General features: G+C 44.9%; 1 protein-coding gene across 1 annotated transcript in view; it reads left to right on the top strand.

Annotated features, from left to right (window-relative positions):
- The first annotated feature begins 3,653 nt into the window (after positions 1 to 3,653).
- Positions 3,654 to 16,178, top strand: part of LOC102042620 (serine/threonine-protein kinase PAK 3) — an 89,834-nt gene continuing 77,309 nt past the window's right edge. The window contains exon 1 of the mRNA XM_005419837.3: positions 3,654 to 3,734. The gene's annotated coding sequence lies outside the window, so the exon portion shown is untranslated. The remainder of the gene's footprint in view (positions 3,735 to 16,178) is intronic.

Raw genomic sequence — 16,178 nt, forward strand, 5'->3', positions numbered from 1 at the left:
TAAATGTTGCAGTGAGATCCCAGATCTCCTGAAATCAATAGCAACATTTTTGCTGATGTCAGAAGAGGCAATGTGCGTCTGTGGATGCTTTCAGGTTTTTCCTGGAAAGGCAAAAATGAGGCTAATCTGATGTCAACTGATGTAATTTAAACGGAATAATTATTATCCAGTGGTTCTGAGATCCCTGAGCAGATAAGATCATCTTGTAAAGAAAGGGCTGCACAAGGCAGTATCAGACTGCTCCACAGACATTATGGTCCTGGCCACAAGTCAGGAGATGCTTAATGTGTGTTTAACTTCTGAGCTCACTAACAGCTCCTGTGACTTCAGGGAGAGGATTTGCATGCCTAACCTTCAGAAAGTGCTGAAATTCCCAAATCATGCCTAAATTAAGATCTAATACACAGACAGCCTTTCTTGAATTTTAGGTTTCTCTGTCTGGCAGCCCTGACCTTCTGCAAGCTGTGGAGGGCTGATAATTTGTTTTTGTAGATAGTCCCAGCCAGTTCAGTTAATCTAGCAATGATGATGGCTTCAAAATTCAATATACAGAAGATCCTTAAACTGTATGGACTGTGCTTCCCTACTTCTGGGAGTTTAAGAGGGAGAATGCTGTTAAGAGGAGCACTATGTGTGACTGTAAAATGTAACTACAGCACAATAAACCTTTATCACTTATTAACATATCTAGCAAAACCAGAGCAGAATGGAGGATCTGGCAGAGCCTTTGAAAAGTGTCCAGGGCACACTGGGAGGTGTGAGGCTGTTCTCAGCATTGCAGCTTGCCAGCTCTCAGGAGTCGCCTGCTTGTGCCTGGGGAGGCAGAGGCAAAGCAGTGTGTGGAGTGAAGATGGATGCTCTCTTACAGAGAGCTTTTTAAATTTTTTTCTTTGATTTCTTCTTGGTTTTTTTGCTTAGATCAGTGTTGAGATCAAAGGCATTCCGATGGGACTGACAAGCAACTTTTTTTTTTCTGTGGGAAAGAAGAAAGAGAAATCCAGTAAGTTATTTTGCACAACTTTCTACTATATCAACCATGTTAATTAGTTTGCTCCTGTGATTAAACTAAAATGGATGTTGGTCATATTTTTGAACAGACTTTTGGCTTCTGCCCTTTAAAAGCTGTCTCCTTCAACTGAGATTTCAGTCTTTAGGGCTCTTCACCAGGCAGCATTTTCTAAGCAGCCTCACCTATAACTGGTTGAAGCTGTTTACCATTATTTTTGCTCTGTCAGTCCCAGGAAACCCATTTACTGATTCTCTGGTCACATCACTGTGCCTCTGAAAACCTCACCAAATATGAATTGGTGAGGCAACCACCATGCTTGTTTTCTTTTGACACTTCATTGAAACCCCTCTCAGCTGGAAGCAGATGCATTGCACTTGCCTGGCATCAGGCAAGCAGCAACTGAGGCTGAGTTTCTGCTCCCCATTGCTTCAGCTCTCTGTCCTTTCATCTCCTTATGGGTGTGCTGCCAGTCCCTGGGGTTGCAAGTGGTGGAGGACAGGGGCAGGCATCTTTCCTGCTTGTCCACACAGAATGGTGCTATGATCCCCCAACAGGTGCCTGGAAACAAATATATTGATTAATTCCTTCTTGGGGTGATGGTAGTAGGAATGAGCTACAGATGCCTTTAGAGGATCTGTTCCATTGCTGACCAGTGTGCTTTGAACAGTGAGTTCCTTTCAGCTGTGTCTCTCCCCACATATGTTTTATCCATTTTCTTGATTTCCTTCTCTCCTTTCATTTTCCTTTTATATGTCTACCTTATGAAGCAAGCAAGGAGAATTTCACAAGCTCCATGCCTGCAAGGAGACAAGGATGAGTTCACTAGTGTTTTGATAAATAGTCATTCAGTGGCACTGCCAGGCTTTCAGAGGAGGAGAGATCTACAGGCAGAGATTACCATTTCCTTAATGAGAATGTCTGCATAAACCATCAGACAATCCAGCATATAATCCTTCTCCTTTTCCTCTCCAACAGTTGTTTGACTGCAGCACAGTGCTTTTGGGTAGTTATTCCCAGCATTTACAGAGTTTTCTGATACCTCTCTGTAGATATGCTACAGGAAAATTCCACCTGGCAATTCATGTTGGAGAGCAAGTGTGGGGCAAGTGTCTGTGATGGAGAGGCACAAATTATCAGAGGGCCTGAATTCAGCAAGATGCCATTTTTCTCCTCTGGGCATTCCTCCTTGCACAGCTTGCTGTTTTTGTGACCTAGTTTTAATGAGAGATTTTTGACAATAGTTGTAAATGTTGACATTTTTCTCTATTTAATTTTATTTCTTCTTTGGACTTGAGCTGAGCACACACTGGTGTGAGGAAGGCCAAGGGTGTCAGATTCAGTTCTACTGATGGCAGGTATCATGTTCTAGAGTCTGCTTTGTAAATGCCCAGAGATGGGTAAATGTTTCTTTCCCCCATTATTTCTATTGAAAAGTAGCTTCTGCTTCACCCTTCTGGTCATAGAAACATTATAATTTCCAGTTCAAATTTACTCATGGCCGTTATTTCTAGTCACTGATCTTGACTAGCTATTTTTCTTCCTTGGTGTTTGCTTTTTAGTTATTTCTGGATTGCAGTGATGACCCTTCTTAGCCTCTGTTTGGTTAAGCTAAAAAAAGCTGGCTACTCTGTTCTCTGTGAGAGGAATGTGCCTTATTCTGTTTATCTTACCAGTCTTCGTCAGACTCTGGCTTTTTTTACAGCACACACGTACTGAAGATCAGTAGGGCCCCCACAACACCCTCTGTGTCCTGGCTGGTTCCCCCAGGTTCTGACTGTTTTAAATGGCTTTGCTCATCAGAAGAGTCACATGTGATCTTCAGTAAACACAATTTTTTTTTTTTTAAACCGAAGCCCCAACCACCATTCACTGAATGAAAAAGCCAATTCTTGCCTGTGCAGACTAAGGAATGGTGTGTAATTCTTTAGTGAGTTTGAGGATGGAATTTTTGCTGGGACAGTCCAGGTGCTGAAAGTATTTAAATAGTTTGATTGACTTGCTCTGTGAGAGCAGGACAGTTATTGCCATCAGTCCTTTACACTTGTCTGCTCTACTTTAAGTTGCAGTCTCTGCTTCTCTAGGCAGGATCCTGTTTTGTAGTAATAAATGGAACATTTAAATGCATTAGTTACTGGTTGTGTCTGAACTCTGTGATTATTTGCAAATCACCACAAAAGCTCCCAAACCCAATGCAATAAAGTCCATATCAGAGTAAGTTTTGCCAGACAGCCCAGATGCTGCACAGGGTGACCACTGTGAGCCTGATGCACTGAGGTGTGAGAAAATCAGTCCCTGGTCTGCAAAAATTAGTGAGTGGAGTTATTGTGCCACCTGAAAGTATGGGAGGTGCAGGTAGGAACTAAGAGCTTCAATGTAGTTGCAAGCCATAGGTCAAAATTTCAGTCAGGGTAACAGAGGAATTGATGGCACTGTGTGGCTTTCTGCCAGCTGTACATTGGGCCTAATATTTGTTTTCCTAAGTAAAAGGATCCAGTCAGTCAGGCAGCCTGCCTGGAGAACAAAGGAGCAAAACAGATTTTAATTGCCCAATGGCCATTCTTTCAGCACAGATCTGTGCTTATGTGCCAGAATAATTTGGGTTTGTGTCTGACAGGAGATCTGACTTGTGGAGGGACTTCAGTCTGGGCTGTTATTCTTGGAGGACTGGGGAAATGAGGACATATCCTCTCTGCCCTTAGAGTATGCACCTGAAGACTCCTTTCAGGTAGGAGCTGTTTTCTGTTGGTGACCAGAAAGGTAAATGATGTGCAAGCTCTCTTTAAAGTAGCATGAGAGGGGAAGGAAGAGAGAGAGAGAAAAGGGACATAAAGGTCCTGAAGGGCTTTCTTCAGCCTGGCTTAATTTGGAGGTGACACTTCATATGTCAATTTAAATTAAGCCATTTCAAAGAGCACCCACCCCAGAGCCTCTGATGCACTCTTAAGACAGCAAGTGTGGGGCACATTGGGTGACTGACACAGTTGAGGACAGAGAGGGAGGGAGCAGCAGGAGGAGCTGAGATGAAGCATTTCATGGCAGGGCTGCTTTGTCCCCTGCCATGTGTGATCACATGTAATTGCCAGGCTGTAGTTCACCCCTCTTTTCTTTATCACATGTTTGGGCCTAGTGTTCTGCTGTGTTAATTTCAGGTACCTCATACTTATGTCATGGTTTTCTGCAGCCCTTCTGATCTGAGTAAGGTTTAAATAGGAGTCTTGTCTGGGTGTTGAACAGTTAATGCTCTAGAAAGCTAACACCTGCATCTGCAGCCTTGTCCCCTCTATGCTGCTGAATAGCATTTCATGATGGCAGGGAAATAATTCAGTACAACCAGGCCCTGCTCTGTGGGCAGTGAATAAGCTCAAGTGAAGTAGAGGTCATTCATGTTAATCTGAAGCAAATAGGATTATGGGAGTGGGGGAAGAGGGTGAACCCCCTTTTATGTACAAATTCTATAGCCCAGAAGCTTAGGAAACACTTAATAGTAAACATTGCAAAGAATCCATCACCTTTTCCAAGAGGAGATACGAATGGTTTTCCTGCTTCATTTTGTGCAGGTCTCACATTTTGGTATGTATGCAAATTGTGCTGGGTGGCAGTGTCTCATACAAATCAGCTTGAAATGCAGAGGCAGCCATGCAAGCAAAATGGCTTGTCTTTCCCTGCAGCTGCAGTGAGACTTCTAGCACAGGAGACCTAGGCAGGGAGAGAGCCTGATTTGTAAGGAAGCATCAGGAAGAGAGAAGAAAACCAGAAATCCTCCTAAAATGCTGTCCCACTAGCAGGAAGCTTTGTGACCATGCTACAGTGCTGCCCCATATTTTTGATGATCTGAGGAGCATCCAGCACTGTTTTATTTTAATTTGGGTTTTGGAGTGTCCTTATCCTGACTTCTCAAGGCAAGGAAATATATGATCAACTCATGGCTGTGCAGAACTTGGTAGGTGATGTTGGGAAGAAGAGATGAACAGCATTTTTTTGAGATCAGGACTGAAATGGGCATGGAAGATAACACAGATGTGAAACATAAGCAGGTACCTTTGCAGGAATATTGACTGCTCATTGTAAAGGCAGTGGGTGAGGGCTGGGCATTACATTGTGCTGCTGCTGTTCTGTGTCCCAGATCCTTTGTGGATCTGTGAATCAGGTTTTTTCACACTGTTTAACAGTAGCTACTGATACACCTGCATAGAATCATCCTAATTATAAATCGAATGTGTCTCCATCCCCTTTGCAATATTTCTTTTATGACTTGGGTAAGCATCAGGCATTTATATTTTCAGGAATTAATCCCCTGTTTTCTCCATCTTATACTGTGCTTTTCCTTCAAGTGTACCAGGAGCAAGTATCCAGCAGGGTGGACTGAGTTTGACTTTGAGTCTGCAGTGTCTCTTGGTTAACATGGCAACAAGACCAGATGTTATTTAATTTTAATGATAGGTGACAGCAAAACAGAAGAGAAAGGGGAATGGAAGCTGATCAAAGTTCATAGAGACATGTACTTCCTTGGCTTTTTTTTTTTTTTTTTTTTTTTTTTTTTTTTTCCCAGCCAGACCTTTCTGGAGTTCTGGCTCTTTTGACCCTGCTGAGCTGGATTGTGGGGGGCTCTGAGCAAGTGTACGCAGAGCACTGCAGCAAGCAGGAAAAGGGCTAGCTTGGCATTACCAGCTTCTTGTCTGTGTAAGTGCAGACACTCCCTGTGTTCAGGGAGGTGAGCTGTGAGAGAACAGTGATGTGGCTGCAGCTTCTTACTGCGCCTTGTTGGATTATTCTCTTTTGACCCTGCTGAGCTGGATTGTGGGGGGCTCTGAGCAAGTGTACGCAGAGCACTGCAGCAAGCAGGAAAAGGGCTAGCTTGGCATTACCAGCTTCTTGTCTGTGTAAGTGCAGACACTCCCTGTGTTCAGGGAGGTGAGCTGTGAGAGAACAGTGATGTGGCTGCAGCTTCTTACTGCGCCTTGTTGGATTATTTCCTGTTTGCTCTTTGATCTTTTTTCACACTGAGTAACAGGCAGCATGACTGTAGTGTGATGCTCTGGCTGCAGACTGCATTGTCTTGTTGAAAAATGAATTGCCTCAGAGCCTTCAGTCGATCTCCTGAGCTATTTCCTGTTACAGCTAGGAAAGCTGGGATTTCCATGTGATTTTGAAGCTCAGACTTCTGATGTACAGCGAAATCCTGTCTCTGTATTCATTCATTACTGCTTCTGATCCCTTCTTTTCTCTTCCATTATCTCAAATGCTTTTGGAAACTTCATTTTCAATGTACTGTATCATCTCACTTGAGTTCCCTTCTGTGGGCATGATAGTTCAGTAGGAAATGCAATGCTGGTTTGAAATGTTTGCAGACAAGATAGGGAAAAATACATCTGTAAGTTATTAGGGGCGAGAGTAATGTCTTTTACCTTTGGAGCTTACAGATGTTTTCTGCCTTTTCATCTGCCAAATACTTACACTTTCCAGCACTGTCTGCATCTGGAGTTTGTGTCTGGGCAGGGAATTATGTTGGGCATGTGTGAAGCTGCCTTGGGCATCTCCTGGGTGCTCTGGCTCTGTGGCTCAGCCATTCCATGCATTTGTATTGGTTTTAGCGTTCCACTTCTGGTCACTCATGAACTGATTCTGTAGTGGGAGATTTTGCTATTTTATTTTGTAGCAGTTCATCCTGACATGAACTGGAGAGCCTGGGCTATCCTCTTCCCTTGATACCTGAACACCTCCTTCCCCCAGCAGTGACAGCCTGTGCTTGTGACACATCTGCCTCTGCACAGTGGTGGCAACAGTTGGGTTTTTCCTGTGAGTTCCTGATCAGACCTAACTGGAGATTAAGCAAGTTAAATCCAGTTTTTTTCATTGACCAGACCATTACTCTCTATAAACAATCTTTAGACAAAACCCCCTTTTTTCCTTGTGGTAGAGCTGTCCCGTTTGTGAGGTGTTGTGTGTGTTGTGTGTGGAGGTCAAGTCTTTGTTAAAGTTTCATTTCTGTGGCCTTTTGAAATTGTGTCCATTCCATTCCTACCACGTTCCTGGCAGAAAGGGAGGAGCGATACCAGAACACAAGTAATGCCCTCATTTTCCAGCTTCCCTGTGATACAGAGATACATGAATGCCACTTGTTTTTGCAGTTTTTGGCAGAAGTAGTCTTTAATTGTAGCCCCTAAAAGCATTAAACTTGTGTTGGTTTTAATTGCTAAGGGGCAGGAGCTGCTTTCTAGAGGTGCCAAACACCTGGGAACTTCATTTGAAATGGCAAATGTTTGGTGCTTCTAAAACCAAGTTTAGTGTGGAAGGAAGCACTAGGAGGAGGAGCCTCTTGTATTTTCATTTCTCTCCCTCTGCCTTGCAGGGATCTATGTCCAGTGGTGCTTTCCATGAGCACAGTTGGTGCCATACTGCAGTCACTGGGTTTCCAGCCCCATCACTGGGCTGTTCCACTCTCTCCACAGTTAGGAGGTGTTTCCTAGCTTGCAGCTTAAAACTATGGACAACCTATACCAGCTGCCAGCATCATCAAGGAAGAAAGGCAAGATGCAAAGGCTGTATTTTAATTAGGCTGCAATCTAATTAACTCATGTGTGAAAACAGGCAGACTGCACACTGTGATTTTCTTGCTCATTCCCACCTCTTTGGGGATTTGTTACCAGTCTTCCTCTCTCTGTGGGAAGGACCTGGAATCCAGGAGTTTTGAGGTCTGTTTGTGGCAGTGTATTGCTTCACTTGTGACGTCTGTGGGAAGGACCTGGAATCCAGGGGTTTTGAGGTCTGTGGCAGTGTATTGCTTCACTTGTGACTTTATGCAAGTCTGTTTGGATTTTGCTTCTGGGGCTTTACAAACATAGTAGAGAAACTAACACACTTCCTCCACTTCTCAGCATTGATTGTGAGCCCTAATTAACACTTAGAAAGGAAGGGGCTTTAGACTACAGGGTGCTGCAGATGTATATTGCTGTGGGAATATAATTAATAAATAATAGCACATATGGTACAGGAGTTCCCACACTGCATATTCTATTAGTTTATTTTCATTATTTGTTTACTGCACACAGTCCATATCAGTCATTCATATGTCCTTAACTTTTCATTACTGCTTGAGAAAAAACTGGGTAGGAAATACGAATATTTTCTCTCCTAAAGTACTGATTTAATGATACTGTGATCCCAGGTAAAGGGAAACTCTTAGAGTGTCCTGCTGTTCTTTGCTGCCAGTTCTCACATTCCAGCTCTCCCATCATGGCCCTGGTCACAAGAGACTGGGACAGTTCTGACCAGGTAGTCTGACCTGCCATGGATAACAAACTTTTATCCAAAGATTTCTACTTCAAGCTCATTATTTCTGCTTAGACTAGAGCAGGTTATTTAGACAGACATCCAGCGGGGATGCAGAGGCTGTAAGTCACTTGTGGCAGAGCCATTCTTTCTGGCCCTCAGCACACTCTGCAAGATTCCTGGCTTTCTGAGTCTCAAGGTTCTCTCTGGAGCTACAATCCTTAGACACTGAGGTTCCAGAGGGTCAGGCAGTCTTTTGAGGAAGAAGCCAGTACACATATATGTTGGGTGGACATTGTTTGTGTTGATGTCTTGTTATCCAGATAGTGGAAGCATCACTGAGAATCTCTTGAGGTCCCAAGTGTTTCTTTAACTCTTGTGTTTAACCCTACCAGGGAAACATGTTCATTTTACTTAAATAATTAGTGTAGCATATTATAGAATGGATTTACCTGATTTATTTCCAGCAGCTGATGAGACCAGAAAGTTTGGGATAGTGGAAAAGGCACAGAATTTTCCCCCTGCTAGGAAGGGGACAGGAGCCAATGGTAACTGTGTGCTCTGGGTCTGGAGAGCTCCACACTCCACTAAGTGGCTTGGGAAAGGTTAATGGAGAAGGTGCCAGCAGATGGCACTCATGAATACACAACATTGTCTCTGGGGCCCCAATCACTTCTGGCATGTGTAGCAAGAAGTGCAGAATAGGGCAGCATTCACCTGCTGTAGGGCAGGTGGCCAGGGCTGCAGTGAGCAGAGTCTGGAGCTGGTTACACCCTGTTTCCATTCAGAGCAGCTCCTCTTTCTAGGCCTGGTGGGTACAAGGGCACTGAAGGGATGTGGTGATGCAGCCCTGCTAGTTCAGTGATGACTGGTGTCACCACCAGAATTTGGGGTTTTTAGACTACAGGATGGCCTACACAGCACCAAGCATGCTGGCATCAGATGGGGTGGCACATTCTTGCCCAGTGCCCTCTCCTGGGACAGTCAGCCCAACTGCTGTCTGGTGCAAAAAGTGGCCAGAACTGGGGCTTTGTGCTGCTGGCATTTGTTCCTGGTGGGGTGAGCAGTGACATTCAGGTTTCATTAGAAGACAGGGCACACCAGGACATCTGAATGCACATTTTCAGCAGTCAGTGAAGGCAATGTATGGGCTCTGTTTCTGAGCCAGAAGAGCAGCCTGTTCCTGGTCCATGGGACTTGTCAGTCCAGCAAAGATTAGTGAGGCAAAAGCAAAGGCTGTGAAGCTCTTCCTGCCCAGCACTGGTGAGAGAAGGTGATAAGGGATTCATTGTACAACCAGGAGATAATTGGCAGCAGTAGTATGAAGCATTGCCAGTCTTTTTGCTATAGCAATTGTCCAGACATTTTGTTCACAGCTGTGATTCACCTTGCTGTGCAGTCAATCTGTTCTGGACCATGCAGTATTTCAAAAAGAGCACGGCTGCCAAACAAAATCACGTGGGATTGCCCAAGACTGTGTGCAGGACTGAGAGTGAAAATCCATTTTGCTGGTGCAGAGCTTGGGGAAGGCAGGTGGCAAAGGGCCTGGACCTCCAAAGGGTGAGTCAGCCTCCTCTTCCCTCACTACAGACGCCAGTAAGTGTAGCTAAGGCTGTACAGTCACTGCTCTCCTTGGAGGAGAAGGAGCTGGGTTTCACGTGCCTCAGCCTGAGCTGACAGATCAGATCTCTTATGGGAGGTGGAGCTCATGTCTCATGTGATGACAAGCTTGAAGGAGCAGCGCTGGGTCTCTGTGGTGATGTCTGTGTGGAGAAGTGAACAGAGAGATTTTGGCTTAGCTGAAATGCATAATGCTTGTCTTACCTTCTTCTGTGCCTCATACTGCAGCCCAGGCCTAAAATGCCTGCCCTGTGCACAGGGAGAGTGGGATGAGGCTGTCTGCTGGTCGCCCTGACTGTACCTTGACCTGTAGGTGTCGGCTCCAAGGGGGCACTGGTCAGTATGACTGGGCTTGGACTGAGCTTCAGTCCAAGTCAACAGAAGCTGAAATACTGGTGATGGGTAAGCCCATCCTGTTCAGCAATATATGTCTCTACTGGCCAGCTCTGAGTCTGTGGCCATGTGTCATTTTACCCTGTAAAGAGTGAGTGTGCCCTGCAGTTGCCCAGCCCACGTTACTCCCAGAGCTCTGCCCCAGGGAGCTGCTCTGGTCAGAAATCACTCCTTACCTGCACAGCCCTCTGAGATTAACAAAGACAGCATGTGCCAGAAGGATGGTGTTTCTCTTCCTCTGGTGATGAGGAATTTATCTGGCATTTCCTCCCTTGCCTTGTCGAGACTTTCTGAACTTCTGGGATTTCCCCCCCTCACCATGGGACAGCAGCTTTTCCCACTGGGGCAAGTACCCCTCTCCTCCTGGAGCAGTGGCTCTCCCCTGAGTTGTGCAAGATAATTGGGCTGTTCTCCTGGTGTGGAACCAATGGCTGTTCAAGGCCACTAACGAGGAACCAGGGTAGCAACAGGATTAAAAATATGTATGAGCAAACATCTTGTTTCAACTGCAAGGATGCACTGAAGCGTGAGAGCCTGGGTCCTGCAGAAAGCCAGAGGCAGAGAGGATTGGCATTCAGACTGCAGCTGCACAATAAAGCCACACTTTAGCACAGGAAAGGGAGGGCAGGAGCCCAGTCTTACTTACACTGGTGTGAGCTGGAGTAACACCATGGAATCACCTGTTACATTTGGCTGCATCCTGGAGTGCAGTGTGGATCCATGGGATCAGGAGAGCAGGTGGGTTACCACAAATCCAGCACTGGCTCTGTTCCTCCCTGGCAGTGGCCCCCATATGGGATGGGACCTGTCACTGAAAAGACTGTTTGTATGGAATCATTACCTGCTCCATACAACACTGGGAGGTGAGTACCAGGTGTGATGCCCCTTCCTGGTGGGCTCCATGGGGCACTGGCAGAAGCTGAGTGTGACTGTCAGTGGAGGTGTCACAGTGACACAGAGGTGGAGTGGGTGCTCCAGTGGAACATATTGTTTTTTCCTTCATGAAAAAATAAAGATATTTAATTTTAATTTCTGTTTTAAGGGTGATTGTTCTTGGCTGGGTTGGGTCCCAATAAAACTTCACAAAGTCGTTTCAGATAGTTGAAAGCTGTCAATGCACCCCAGTCATTTTCCTCTCATTCAGTGAAGGATATTTTGAGAGGAAGGTTTATGACATATCTTTGCATTGAAGAGCTCAGACTGGCAGGGACACTTACCAGCTGACTGCAAAGGCACTTCCATGACAAGGAAGGCTGTCTTGGTACCTTGGCTGAAGAGATAAAGGCTTGATGTTAGATCTCTTATAAGAGAAATTAACTTGCTCATGGAAGGAGATGGTTTCTCTGTTTATGTGCTGGGTTTACCAGGGATTATAAATCTCTGAACTTTGAATATTCTGGGTACCAAAAGAAGGAAATATCTCATGGAACATGGAGGTTAGCAAAATAGTTGGGCAACCATGCAGGTTTGTAGCCTTTGTGATGCATGAGAGCACCCAGACACTATCGTTGGGACAGGGATTCTCTGAGCTCATGGGAGTTTACTGGATTCCCAGATACCAGCAGGTCTGGAGTGGAAGGGGAGTCTGACCTGGCACTGCAGAGCAGGACATGTCCAAGTTTCAATCAGCCTGTTTCCAGTGTCATTGATGGCACTTGTTTATCTTGGTAATCAGACCTTCCAGCCCCATCTCATATATTAGCAATTGCAATAGAAATAATAATTGGATTCACTCCATTGCATTTAACATTTTAATGTCAGCTGGATTTCTTCCTGATCCTAGCTCTTGATTAGGTGACTTGGAGCACTAGATTAATAAGACTGACTGTATTCTCTATACACCTGACTTTCCCAGTTAGAGATGAGGGTTGAAATGTAGTCATGTTTTATACATTTGACTCAAGCTGGCCAAAAGGTCATACTTACAATTCTTGAAATATTTTTTCTTACTACATTTGATTTTGATCTATATTGGATGGAGAATAAAACTTTCACAGATTTTCCATAAATTGTGTTCTTCCACCCTGTGGATGCATGCTGAAATTGGTGCTTCCTTGAGCTTCTTAAAGAAGCTGGTCACTGAAAGTGTTTTGAAAAGATGTCCAACAGGTCTTACCCTTTTCCTATAGATTGTCATGTGGCCAGGGTCTCAGGAATATATCTTTCCTTAATCTTGGGGTTCAAAACTCTTCTACTGTTCAGGTAAGACTTGTCAAACCTGTGTTGTTTTGTACACTGAAATGCATTATTCAATAATCATGACAAATAAAAAACCACTCTTTTGTCGGAAAACTCATGCTGCACTGCTTTCTGGACTCTGAAATTATGATAAAAGGATTATTTCTGGGATAGTGGCCTTCTGTCTTCAAACTAATATTTGGTTCCATCTATGCTATGTCAACAGACTGTAGCTATCCCAGTGACATGGAAGATGAATCTATGGAATGAACTTCTCCTTGGTGTTTGTTCCTGCACACTGCTTAGCCCTCACTATTGCTTATGGAGTTCCCTCTGTGGCCAAACAAAACCAAGGGTTTGGAGACAAACAGTAGAAATACTGCTTGGCATGAACAAATCTTGCACATTTTACTGGCTGTGTCCTGATGTAAAGTGAGCTGCAAGTGTGTGCAGAAGAGAAAGGGAAGGAAGGTACTGGAGGGTTCACAGTGAAGAGGAGGTATTCTCCTCTAAAGTAGTGCACTGAGGTGATCTGTACATATAAGTTTGGCTTTTTGGCACATTCTCCATTTGCCACCATGATGATGTGGTCAGTCTCGCTAAGTCAATAGTCCTTCCTCTGGGCCAGCTTTCTGAAATGCTGCTTGAAGTGTCTCAATCAGGTTTCAAAGGAATCTTTCTCTTCAGCTGTTGCAAATTGTTTGTATCACAAAGACAGTGTCAATCCTGTTGCTGTAAGCTGGTATTGGGCACACCAAAGAAGAGAGGGGCACTTCAGCCAGAGCAGTTGGTGCCTGTTTGCTACAGCAGAGAGCCCAGAATCTTTAATCCAGTATCAACCACTTTGCCTGGTCAGCAGCTGGAGAGTTTCTTACATTTTAATTTTCCAGGTCACAACCCCAGTAAGCTTGGGAAGGGTATTCTTTAAGTCAAGACAGGCGTTCTCTATCATGCTTTTTCTAGTTGTAAGGCTTCAGTCTTTCAGGCTGCTGTGGAAGTGCACAGACAACTCTTGTCTCTGGTCTTCTGGTGCTGAGAGCGCACTGCCCCAAGCCAGCCTGGTAGTAAACTCTAACTGTCATGGGATATTCTCCAGGCAATGAAGCCTTCCTTTGTGGAAAGGGAACCACATAAAGACCTTTTTCTTCTTCAGGCCCTGTGGGCTGATGTTATCCTGATGCCTATGGTACCTCTGCAGTGCAGCAAGCTGGGAACCTGCATTCTGCAGTCCTCATAAGCCATCCTGCAGAGCTGTGTGTTTGAACTTTTGTTCATATTCACCCATGACACCCATGGAGCTGTGAAATCAGAGTTCATACTGATCTAGGGTGAGGGTAATGCGCAGATTCACAACATTTGTTGTGGGAACAGGGAGAGCTGAATGAGCAGGAGGAGGCACACGGACATAAGGATCCACTTTCATGTGTGGAAGGAGAAGGAACCACTAGAGATGAAAGCAGCCTCAGGTATCTCATCTTCTTTGAAGTATTAACTCAGACCCTCCCCTGTGATACCATAGCTGAAGGTCTAGGGTCTGTGAAGGGTGCAAACCTCTGTGAGTTTGTCTGTGCTACAGGGCAGCCAGAGGTAACAGCCTAGGCCTGGAGTCTTTCTGACTGGGTTATTATGGGATGATGAATTGAAAATAAAGTAGAGTCTTTCCTCTTCAGCTTGTTGGTTTCTGGATACGAGTCTGTATCTCCACCCTGTTTTGTAGTGCCTTGCTGCTTCCTTCACAGGTTGGCTCCCTTCCTGCTCCCATGGAGCTTGTCTCAGGGCTCATAGGGAAATCATGGACTTCAGTGGCATCAGACTTTTCTGCTTTCACCAGAATACCCTGAAGGCAGCTGGAGATGAGGTATGGCAAAGTTTTCCTAGCAGCTGCTCAACACTGCTTCCCTTGCACAGCAAACAGCACTCTAGTATCTTCAGGCCAGAATCATCCCCACGTGAAATCTTCTGGTGATGGAGTGCAAAAAAGAGCTCTGAATCCCTGCCTAAGCCCTTTCTGCTCCTGAAGCATAACTGCATTCAGTGGAAAAGAGCCAGAGAGCAAGATTTTTTTATTGCAAACATGTCTGGCCAAGAAACAGGCATTTAAAAAAGATTCAGTAGTGGTCCCAGTGTAAAAACTGTTAATTCCATTTTATTTTCTAACAGCCTGATTTGCTTGAATCAGTTCATTTTCATATCTTTGCTTTGGATGTCACCCTCATGTGGTTTTGGTCTGGGATGTTGAGATCTCTGAACAGTCACAGATTAAATACTGGCCTTCATATTCAGCATTTCTAAAACTCTAGAACTCTAGAATGCCAGGTACCACCAGTGGTTTACCCTTTTCAATTCTGTACATCAAGGTGGGAGCTCAGCAGGTCTCCCACTGACAGAGTTGAGTTCAGCTATCAAGAGCTGAGGGCTGTGCAGGCAGGGCAGCTTCACACTTGCTCCACCTCAGTGCTTCATTAATTAGTCTTAATGATTACATCGAGGTGAATGTAAATTAAAACCCCAGATACAGACACTGCCATAGTATGGTTAAGCCTGAACTGCCACAGTGTGGCAGCCTGTAAAATGGTGGCATTTCACCTCTTAAGCCTCTGTTTTGATGTCTCTTGGCAGGAACAAAAATTGGTAAAATTCCTGCTCACAAGTAGCTGGGGAGAAAATGTAGAATGACTTGTGTAAAAATCTAGTATGTTGGCAAATGCTTTTCATATTAAAACAAAGATAAACAGCCTGGAGAATGTTTTTTCTATGTCTCACCCACCTCTAGACATTTTGCAAGCTGAAAACAGAGGCATGGTGATGTGTGGCTGTTCCAATGAAGAATCACTGTTGAATGACTATTTTTGGAGAAGATAAATTTGCTGCACTTGCCCATCCTGCTGTGGTGGTTTTACTGTCAGATTGTGCTTTAAAGTGTACTGTACCATAGTCATGTATGGATGTTCCTACAGGGGAAGGGATTTCTCACCTCTGCTGAGATTCTCTGGTACAGGGGATTGGGCGTGGTCATGTACTGGGAAATTTGGTGTTTGTGCTGTGACAGCTTGCCCACACTCCTCTGGGTGAAGAACCTTATTCTCTGGTGCCAGGAAGAACTGGAAACAATTCTGTGCTGTTTGAATAGATAGGGTGGATCTTGGCTTTCTCAGTCCTGAGAGCAGACTGAATTCAGCATCTTGAGCAGATAAAGTTCTGCAGACAGGTGGGTCATCTTTGCTTGTGTTCAGTCAAATGGGATGTTCCCCATGAAGGAGCATGGTTGGTGTTCAAGAGCAAGCCAGACAGGATTGGACTTGACAGGGATTCTCCTGAAAAATTCTGGATCCCACTGGTGTTTCTGCAGGAAGCAGAAGTGATGTGTTCTGTTTACAAGCTGTGTTCAGGTAGGGCTTGATACATTCAAGCTAGTCCTGCTACTCCTGTTGGAAGGTGATTTAAATTGCAATTCACAGAACAAAAAGGGGGCTGGGAGTGACACTGGGGATCCATGGCAGGCAAAGCTACTGCACAGCTGCCACTGAGCTGCTTCCCAGCCTGAGCTGCTCTTTGCTTCAGCTTCTCCTCTGCCAAAACTGGAAGAGCAATGCTGTGGGAAGACTCACTAAAGAGAGCTCAGGTAGGATTGCAGAGCACAGGTATGAGAAGTATCAGCTCCTTTTGTTTCCCTCTGGCAAAACCCTCTTCCAGGTTGGGATCTCCTTGG

This window comes from Geospiza fortis, unplaced genomic scaffold (genome assembly GCF_000277835.1).
Source record: "Geospiza fortis unplaced genomic scaffold, GeoFor_1.0 scaffold157, whole genome shotgun sequence".
Classification (NCBI taxonomy): domain Eukaryota; kingdom Metazoa; phylum Chordata; class Aves; order Passeriformes; family Thraupidae; genus Geospiza; species Geospiza fortis.